This window comes from Nelumbo lutea, chromosome 2 (genome assembly GCF_056320005.1).
Source record: "Nelumbo lutea isolate HS-2025 chromosome 2, American lotus-T2T, whole genome shotgun sequence".
NCBI lineage: Eukaryota > Viridiplantae > Streptophyta > Magnoliopsida > Proteales > Nelumbonaceae > Nelumbo > Nelumbo lutea.
This window is the reverse complement of record NC_142685.1, coordinates 85,167,133-85,176,951: the sequence shown is the minus strand read 5'-3', so window position 1 is coordinate 85,176,951 and position 9,819 is coordinate 85,167,133. Positions and strand designations below refer to the sequence as shown.

The window sequence follows — 9,819 nt, the reverse complement described above, 5'->3', positions numbered from 1 at the left end:
CAAAGGCTGAGCTGAACCCATGTGGCTGATGTGTAGATCAATGTTTAGGTCCCACGCCATACAAGGAAGCCCAACTAGGCAGCAGTTTGGAAGGCTTAATGAATACATAACCCTAATTGGGCCTTAAGCCCATTTTGAACTGGGTTAATTTGATCAGTTTTTAAGGGGCGAATTCTGAGATAAGATCAGCTGATAGGATTGGGCCCACACTCTATCCACTCAGAGAGTCCAAGATCTAAATGAGATTTAGATTTGGAAACTTCCTAATTAGATTAGGAACTGGTTGATCTAATATGCAGATAAGATAAGGATTATCCCTTATCTTAAAGGGACTTCTAATCCAGATATGATTTGGGTTAGCAACGCCTAATGGGATTAGGAGCTGATCCCTTTAAGTCTATAAAAGGAAGAGGGGGCACTAGCTTTTAGACACAACATCCAACAGACTCAAGTCTTGTCTTTAGAGCTGAGATCACATAAGAGAGATTTCTGCACCCTACAAATACTCTCTAGTCGCCTCCTTCCTGCAGCCACCGCCTATAGCAGTTCGATCTCCATTGCTTGGGAGAAATCAAGATTGGATCTTGATTCCAACATTTTGGAGAAAAGATTGGTAGGAGTTGTATTCACAAGTCGTCCAGGTGATTCTTGGGAAGAATCAAGTTCTTAGGAAGGACACTGTTGATTCTGCTCCACCTTACACTGCGCCATCTTCAGTGGGAGCAGATTTTGGTTTGTACCTTGGGTGTGAACACCTCCATTGAGAGATATTATTTCTCTGTATCAGGTATTATATTTCTCTCCTCCTTTTGGTTCAGATCTGGCTTAGTTTATGGTTCAATAATGATCCTTGAAAATATGATTTTCTAAATAGGGAATTCGATTCCCAATTGAAGGGAAAGAAAAATTTTTGAAATTTGCCCCCTTTATTCCGCAATCTTGGGTGTCCATGTGATGGATTTCCTATCCCTTCACCTCCCACAAATAGTATTTCACATCAGAGAAGAATTCCTTCCACTGCTAATATGAAAGGTTAGGAGGAATAACATGTGCAACAAGTTATTTTGAAAAATCAGCGAACCAAGGTGATGAGTCTACCTGAATGGAGTAGAGCTGCTCATCTGGAAACTCCTCTCGGATGGTGCTAATTGTCTTCTCTTTTAAGTCTGCATTCTCTAACTGGGAGAGATGATCAGCATCTAGGTTCTCGGCACCTTTCTTATCATGGATTTCCACATCAAATTCTTGCAGCAATAGGATCCACCTAATCAGCCTCAGTTTTGCATCCTTCTTGGCAAGATGGTGCCTCAATGCCGAGTGATCTGTATACACAATGACTTTGGACAAAATCAAATATGAACGGAACTTATCAAAAGCAAAGATTACCACTATAAGTTCCTTTTCTATTGTGGTGTAATTCTGTTGTGCTTCATTCAAGGTTCGACTAGCATAGTAGATCGGCTGAAAGTGTCTTTTCAACCTTTGTCCTAAAATAGCTCCTATGGTTGAATCACTCGCATCACACATTAGCTCAAATGGAAGTGTCTAATCTAGTGCAATCATGATGGGTGCATTGATCAGCTTGTCCTTCAAAACGTTGAAGGCTTATAGGCATTCGCTGTGAACTCAAAGGCCACATCCTTCTGAAGCAACGTAGATAATGGCTTGGCTCTCTTGGAGAAGTCCTTGATAAATCTTCTATAGAACCCGACATGTCCTAAGAAGCTTCTCACAAAATGGACTGATGTTGGTGGTGGCAACTTCTCAATTATCTCCACCTTAGCTCTGTCAACCTCTATACCTTTCTGTGAAATTTTATGCCCAAGCACGATGCCTTCTTGCACCATGAAATGACACTTCTCCCAATTCAGCACTAGATGTGTCTCCTTGCACCGCCTAAGCACCTTCTCCGAATTGTTCAAACATGCATCAAAGGAAGAACCAAAGACTGACAAGTTATCCATGAAAACTTCCTTGAACTTTTCAACCATATCAGAAAATATTCACATCATACACCGCTAAAAATTTGTTGGAGCATTACACAGCCCAAATGGCATTCTCCTATAAGCAAAGGTACTGTAAGGGCAAGTGAAGGTGGTCTTCTCTTGGTCTTCTGGTGCAATTGGGATCTAATTGTAACCTGAATAACCATCCAAGAAATAGTAGTACTCATGCCTGGCCAGTATCTCTAACAGTTGGTCAATAAATGGGAGAGGGAAGTAATCCTTGTATGTGGCTTCATTCAACTTTCTATAGTCAATGCATACTCACCACCCAGTGATGGTTCTAGTCGGGATGAGTTCATTTTTTTCATTTGGAACAATGGTCATGCCACCTTTCTTGGGTACTACTTGCACGGGGCTCACCCAAGAACAGTCAGAGATAGAATAAATAATTCCGGCATCTAAGAGCTTAATGATTTCAGCCTTCACCACCTCCTTCATGTTTAGGTTCAGGCGTCTTTGGGGCTGAATTGAGGGCTTGCTGCCATCTTCCATTAGAATTCTATGTGTGCATGCCGATGGATTGATGCCCTTGATGTTGGCTACCTTCCAAGCCAAGGCTGTCTTGTGTTTCTGTAACACTCTTAAAAATTTTTCTTTTTGCAACAGGCTCAAGGCTGCTGATATGATTACCGGTAGATCTGACGATGCCTCTAAGAAAGCATACTCCAAATGATGTGGGAGTTGCTTCAGTTCAAGGGTAGGTGGTTCTTGAGTTGAAGGCTTGCTTATTGGCATTGGTGGTGTGCCCAAGCTCTCCAACTTGAGAAATCCTTTTCCATGGAACTGTGGCTTGGCATTTAGGTATGCTGCCACACGGTTAACCTCTTCATTTTCTTCCTTTGCAACTCCTTCTTGTAGGCAAAGTTCAAGAGGATCTGTCATCCTGCTTACCTAAAAGCAATCATCAATTGCATAATCAACAACATCAACCATGTAACAAGAATCATCACTAGAGGGTGCATGTTTCATAGCATCAGACATTTTAAAAATTATTTCCTCATCTTGAATCCTAAGGCTGAGTTGTTCCTTGTTGGACATCAATCATTGCCTTCCCCGTAGCTAGGAAAGGTCTCCCTAGGATGAGAGGAACATCAACATCTTCTTGCATGTCTAATACAATGAAATCAACTAGAAAGATGAATTTATTTACTTTAACAAGGACATCTTCTATAATTCCCCCAAGATGCTTGATGGATCAATCAGTTAGCTACAATGCCACTCTAGTAGGTTTGGGTTCTCCCAACCCCAATTTGTTGAAAACCGAATATGGCATCAAGTTTATGTTACCTCCAAAATCACATAATGCCTTTTCAATTTTTAAACTGCCTATTGTGCAAGGGATAGTGAAACTCCCTGGATCTTCAAGCTTTTGGGGCAACTTGTTGAGAATGATTGCTGAGCATTCTTCATTTTGAGCAACCGTAGCCACATCTCCCAATTTTCTTTTGTTTGCCAATATCTTCTTCAAAAACTTTGCATAGTGTGTATCTGGGCTAAAGCATCAGCAAAAGGAATATTAATATGTAAACTATTAAATACTTCAAGAAACTTACCAAATTCATCTTTTTGTGTTGCTTCAGCCTATTGGGAAAGGGAACTTGCAGCTGTTAGTGTCTTTCTTTCTGTGGTTCAGATTGCTCATCCTTCTTGTTTCCGATTTCAAGGGTTGCATCTGCCTTGTTTTCAGCCCTTGCTTTCTTCTCTACTTCCGGCAGCTCCTTACCACTTCTTAAAGTGATAGCCTACACTTGTTCTCGTGGATTCACTTCTGTATTGCTTGGTAGAGTGCCCGGTATTCTTGGTGAAATCATTTGCCCAACTACCCAACCTGATTTTCCAAGTTCTTTATTGAAGCCTCTTAGTTATGAAATCTGGTTTCAGCACTCGCTATGAACTTGGTCATCGGCTCCTCTAGGTTAAATTTCTTTTCTAACTGATGGATATTTTGGGGAAAGGGCTTCGGTCCATGCTGATTTGGCCATGACTGATTCGGATAGCCCATCCATCTAGGGTTAATGGCATGGTGGTGCTGATTTCCCTATTGCCTTGCAAAGTTGCCAACGAAGTCAACATGTTCTATGGACTGTCTAAACTGATGGCATTCAATGCTGATGTGGTCTCCTCCACACCAATCACATGTCACGGACTGCACATTCATGGCTGCCATCTGCATCTCATCAATTTTCTTGCTAAGTGCACCTATTTGTGCAGATAGACTTGTATATGAGTCCACATTGTGAAGACCACGCTGCTTCCTCACTTGTGTTCTCTCTGAATGCCATTGGTAATTATTGGCTGCCATCTCCTCTATGAGTGCATGGGCCACTTTAGGGGTCTTATTGTTGATGGAGCCCCCGGCTGCCGCATCTAAGATGGTCTTATTAGCTTCGGTTAGACTGTTGTAAAAGGTTTGCACTTGCAACCATATAGGAAGTTCATGGTGAGGGACCTTCCTTAACAGCTCCTTATACTGCTCCCATGACTCATTTAAAGATTCTCCATCTTGTTGGAAGAAAGTGGTGATGTAATTTCTCATTTTTGCTGTCTTGGATGAAGGGAAGTACTTGGAAAGGAATCGACTAGCCATCTCATCCCAAGTGGCTATAGATCCAGCCGGTAATGAATTCAGCCAAGCCTTGACTTTGTCTTTCAATGAAAATGGGAATAACCTCATCCTAACACCATAATCACTCACCCCATTATGCTTGAAAGTGTCACAAATCTCCAAGAAATTGGCTATGTGAGAGTTTGAATCTTCATGAGCCATCCCACAAAACTGAACTATGTTTTGGATAATTTGAATTATGGCTGGTTTGATCTCAAAATTATTAGCAGCAATGGCTGGTCTTACAATGCTTGAAGCAGCTCAAGTTAGAGTTGGTTTGGCATAGTCCATCATAGTTCTTAGTTCTGCCATTTCTTCAATTTCAGCTCCAAATTTTCTAGCAGCTCGTAAGCGGATGCGGAGGGTTTTTTCAATCTCCAAGTCGTAAGGGACTTCCTCCTGTTCAGGTATGCTTGTCATAAATTGTACAAGTCAAAGTAAGAAAAAGACTAATGTACTCAAATCAGAAATGTAAATAATTAAACAATTAGCAATCCTAATCTAGCAGCAATTTACAAGGCAAAGACTGAATATTATCTAAGAAGACAAAGCTTTAAACACAATAACAATCAGCAGGCTGAATATGGACAGATCTGAACTCTGATATACTAGCTTGAAATCAGAGAAGTAGCCTATCAACTCTAGCAGATTGCACACTTAAAGCAAGAAAAGTAGCCTAACATAGAGACAATCGGCAAGAAATTCTGATTTCAGCAATGAAGATTAATATACACAGATCTGGATATCAACCTAAGATTTTTCTGTGTGCCTAGATCTGATTTCTGCACTCAGCACTGAAAGCTAATGTGTATAGATCTGAATTCCCATGATATCAACTCTAGCAGATTGCACACTTAAAGCAAGAAAAGCAGCCTAACATAGAGACAATCGGCAAGAAATTCTGATTTCAGCAATGAAGATTAATATACACAGATCTGGATATCAGCCTAAGATTTTTCTGTGTGCCTAGATCTGATTTCTGCACTCAGCACTGAAAGCTAATGTGTATAGATCTGAATTCCCATGATTTTATGAGATATAAAGAACCAGAAATCAGTTCAACTGGCAATACTAGATCAGTAATCAAAACTAAACAAATCAGTAATAGAAGAGAAACTACAGATATCAGAAAATACAAATTTGAATCCTACTTCAAATCAAAACTATATCAGATTTATTAAACCAGAAATGGAAAGCAAGCTATTAAACCAGAAACTAGAACAGCGAATTGAGAAAGAGGCAACACTAGGCAAGAAAACTACTCATATCAGCAAGGGAAGTTATTCGATCTACAGATCTGAACCTATCATACAGCAGAAATAAAAATCAGATTACCTAGTATAGGACTAGAAACATTTGGCAAGAAAAAAGAGATTACCTAAAATAGTAGGTTAGTGTGTGCAGATCTAAACTGTAACGTATAGAACTAGACTATCTCTATCAGCTATACTACTGAATTAGAACAGCTATAACTTTTTTCTGTGTGTTCAGATCTGAATTCTGATTTCAGCAATGGAAGTTAATGCATACAGATCTGAACCACACTCTTTTTATAAAATAAACAGAACTAAAATGCAGATACACTATTAAGACTAAAATAGAAATCAAGGATAAAGCAAAGCAGCAATAGAAAGAGAACTATCTATATCAGCAATGGAGGCTACAAAACATAGATCTGAATCCTAATATGCAGAATTAGAAATCAGATTAACAATGGCTAATAGTTCCTAATATTGCTGCAATAAGTCACCGACAACGGCACCAAAAACTTGATGCGTATTTGCTTATATTATCAAGTGCACTAGCCGCACAAGTAATAGAGTGATGAAAGAGTATTGTTCCCATGAGGACTTATGTAGTAACTACTTGTAGTACATCAGCCAATTCTTATCTGATTAGCCAAAATTTAAATCTAATTCAAATCTGAAATCCTAACTACAAAACTAGCTCTAACAAATTTGATCAAACACCTTGCAAGAAAATTGAGAAATCAAGCTAACTATGCATAGAATTGATTTAGCAATTAGATCTCTAGGTCATTCGATTAGATTAGGATTCATCCTTGGTTTGGTGAAACCCCAAGGTAATGAACAACCTCTCTCAAGCGCATGTTCATTCTATGCATGAGTGATGATTCTTCTATCTCTAACAAGAATCTAATCCCAATGCATGCATTAAGATCTAGAAATTCTAGGGCATCATTTCATATTTGACTAATCACCAACCGAATTAGGCAAGTTATCTCAACTTTGCACACAATTCGGTTCTTGATTAGAAGATCTAAAATCTTAGAGTCTTTCTCAAGCACTCTAGGATTTTCAAGGAACAAATCGGCCAAACTAAGTTAAAGTTACCTGAATTCTCTCTCAAACAATTCAGATATTACAATTTCATGATCTTGAAGGGATGAGAGATCCATCATATGGATAGCCAAATCATGTAGGAAGGTAGGGCAAAATTTCAAAAATTTCTCTCTCTCATATGGGAATCGCATTCCCTGTTTTAGAAAAACTGCATTTTTCAAGGATCAATCTTGAACCAAGAACCAAACTAGATCTGAAGCAGAACAGTAAGTGAGGGATATGCTCGATATGAAGATGCAGTATCTCCCAACGAAGGTGTTCACGCCCAAAGAAAAACTCCAAAGATTGCTCCCACTTAAGATGACACAATGAATGGTGGAGCAGAATCAGTATGGTCCACCCAACGAACCAAATTCTTCAGCAAGAATTCGATGGAGGCAGTGAGAACGACTTCTAATCAGCCTTTCTCCAAAGACTAATATCAAGACTCTTCTTGATCGCTCCTACAATGGAGATCGAACTGGTAGTGTGGCAGCAACTAGAGGAAACGTGGGGAGAAGATGGCGCAGTCACACTGTTGTTGTCTTCTCTCTAGGTGTTCTAGAGATCTGATTTCTGGATGCTTGGGATGGGTTGAATGGTTCTACCTCTCCTCCTTTTATAGGCTTAAAGAGAGCTCCTAATCTCATTAGGAGTTTCCTAATCCAAATTTTTATTTGGATAAGGAGTTCTCTTTAAGAGAATAGGATAAGCCCTTATCTTATCTGCAGATTAGATCAGCTCCCTCCTAATCTCATTAGGAGGTTTCCAGATCTGAATTCAGATTTGGACTCTCTGAGTGGATAGGGTAAGACTCTATCCTATCTATTGATTTAATCCCAGATCCGACCCCTTCTTTAACTAATGAAATTAGGTCAGTTCGAAATGGGCTTTAGGCCTAATAAGTCTAAGTGCTCAAAATGCTTCCAACCTGGTGCCCAGTTGGGCTTCTTTATATGCCATGGGACCCAAACATTGATCTACACATCAGCCACATGGGTTCAGCACTCAGCCTCTGTTACAAGGCCTTGCAAATTCACTAAAAAGACAATGAACCCCCTGAAGCCCATCACATGGACTCCTAATGGGCCCAACACTTACACTAAGTGGTCCCTAGGCCAAGCCACCTTATAAAAACCTAGGGACTGTGGGCAGATGCAAGATTATCCCATCAGGTATTTCCCTCAATGTTCTTACACTTAACCTCTCAGCCCATAATGATCAAACACTACCCGACAAGAGAGGACATCTACCTCGGTTGCAAGAAACAATGTTGCACTCTCTACTCACATGGATCTCGAGAATTAAAACCTTTTGCAAACATTTTGAAACCATAATATATATATATATATATATATATATATATATATATATATATACATCTTTGTATAAATATACTTTGCAAAACAAATTTCATAGATTGAAATCAACTGCCAACAATTTTGGTTTCCATCAGAGAGAGTGCATCCCCGATCATTACCTTTGTTCAACAAAGGGGTTGATCCTGTCACTATGATCACCCACTTAGATGAATTCTCAGACTATCCCAACATACACAGGTTTTGACCCCCACTAAGGATCTCACTGATTGGCATATCAAAGACAGCCTAATCCGACACCTAGTGCAGTACCATAATCAAGTCTAAGGGTTAGGTGTAACTTTTTAGTTTTGCCCACTAATCACCAAGGTCGAGGGCAATACTGAAAATCTGGTCCGGTTCAGGGTTTCAAGTAAAACTACACTGCCATCACCCTGGCAAGTAAGATAGGCCACTCCAACACTTGGTGGCACATCAATGTCAGCCTTAACAGGATAAATCTCCCAAGACTTATCCAATGGCTGTGAACATTCTAAACTAACACGAGCCTCATAAGTGTCCAGTTTAAGGGTATTACATTGAAACACACCACTATAACATGAATCAAATTTGTACTTTATTCATTTACAATAAATGTCATAATGTACATCAATCTGATTGGAGCTAAGGGCATACAATGTCTAACAGCTCCCACTTGCACTTAGGTCCAATCTGGTATAACTCAGAGTCTCATGCTTTCCACGTGTTTCTCAAACACTTTCTGTGTGAGTGGCTTAGTCAATGGGTCTGCCACATTCTCCACTGATGCTACCTTTTAACATCAATCTCCCATAGATCCAGTGTTGTCACACAAAAGTGGAATGGGTGATGTGCAGAATTCCAAATTCCAGAATGAACACCTACATAAGGCAGCCTCACTTATGGCAATGTGTTCGGCTTGGGTTGTGGACTGTTATTCTTACTACTCAGGACCCCTATTTGCTGACTTTCAGCAAATAGCGCACGATCCTATCATGAAAACATACATAGATGTAGACTTTCTATCATCTGAATCCGATTGGAAATCAGCATCAATATACCCCTGGATCTGTAGTGAGCTACCATCGAATACTAGACAAAACTCTTTTGTCCTTCAAAGGTACTTAAGTATATTTTTCACAACAGTCCAGTGCTCCTACCCTAGGTTGGATTGAAATCTGCTTACCACACTCACTGCCTGAGCAATGTCACTATGAGTGCACAGCATGACATACATGATGCTCCCTATGGCTGAGGCATAGGGAACGTCCTTCATGCCCTCAATCTCCTTAGAAGTCTTGGGAGAAATTTTCTTAGAGAGAGTGAATCCGTGCCTGAAAGGAACATTTCCCTTCTTGGAGTTCTCTATGTTGTATCTCTTGACAATTTTGTCAATGTAAGTAGATTGGGATAATCCTATTATCCGCTTTGATCTATCTCTATAGAGTCGAAGACCTAGTATATAGGAGCTTCTACAAGATCTTTCAGGGAGAATTGCTGTGAAAGTCATACTTTCACTATAGTCAACA

The 9,819-nt window shown here is 39.8% G+C and overlaps 1 non-coding gene across 1 annotated transcript; it reads left to right on the top strand.

Moving 5' to 3' along the window:
* Positions 1-4,438: 4,438 nt before the first annotated feature.
* On the top strand, positions 4,439-4,545 carry LOC148871686 (small nucleolar RNA R71). The gene has a single exon (XR_016108592.1). It is a non-coding gene; the product is annotated as a small nucleolar RNA R71 (small nucleolar RNA).
* The last annotated feature ends 5,274 nt before the right edge of the window (positions 4,546-9,819 follow it).